Here is a 914-nt window from a genome sequence, read left to right on the forward strand (position 1 = left end):
TCTTCCTCTCTGTCCCTTGACAGAAAGAGTTTGCAGCCCCCAGAACTGATGATAACAACACATGTTCTTCACTGCTTGAAGGATGTTTCAACTATGCTGAAATTTAGAGTTATTTCAAAAAATTCCCTTGCCACTAGATGAGACTAAAGGAAAGCGTTGGAAATGATTGCATGTGTACATGCTCGATTGTGTCCAACTCTTTGTGACCCTATGGTCTGTAGTCCGCCAGGCTTCCGTGGGATTCTCCAGGCAAGAATACTGGGATGGGCTGTCATGTCCTCCTCCAGGGGATCTTTCCCACCCAGCGATCAAACCCATGGCTCTGTGTCTCCTGCATTGCCGGTGATTTTTACCGCTGAGCCCTGGATAATATCCACGATAAGTTCATCACTGTGCCCCTGCCTTCCCAGTTGAAGAGGATCATAATTATTGTGTTGCTGAAAACAGAATTCTGAAGTCATACCACATCTGCAGGAAATGATCCTGACTGCTTTCCTATTGATGGCTGCAGTAATGAGTTCTGCATCAATCAGTTTGGTCCTCATTGAAAGAGCTGCGTTTTAGGAAGCTAGACAGAGGGAGGCACATGTAGGTTGAGCATCTCATACACACACACATACTGCACTTGTGGGGGATTTTTCTTTTTATTTTAATAAAACAGGACTTACATTGGACATATTAATTTTTAACCAACCTGTTTTTAAATTTGATGACAATATTTCCCTACATTTTTAAGTATTCATTACACACAGCCACATGTTCTTTTTAACCTATAGCATTCTATAATGTTAGTATATTATAAATCTATTGTTAGATTTATCTTTCTATATTCTCTGCTGTCCTAAACAATGCTGCCTATATATTTTTGTTATGATTTATTTTTTTCAAATTTCTAAAAGTGTACACTATTTGAT

This window comes from Capricornis sumatraensis, chromosome 10 (genome assembly GCF_032405125.1).
Source record: "Capricornis sumatraensis isolate serow.1 chromosome 10, serow.2, whole genome shotgun sequence".
In the NCBI taxonomy this organism is placed as follows: domain Eukaryota; kingdom Metazoa; phylum Chordata; class Mammalia; order Artiodactyla; family Bovidae; genus Capricornis; species Capricornis sumatraensis.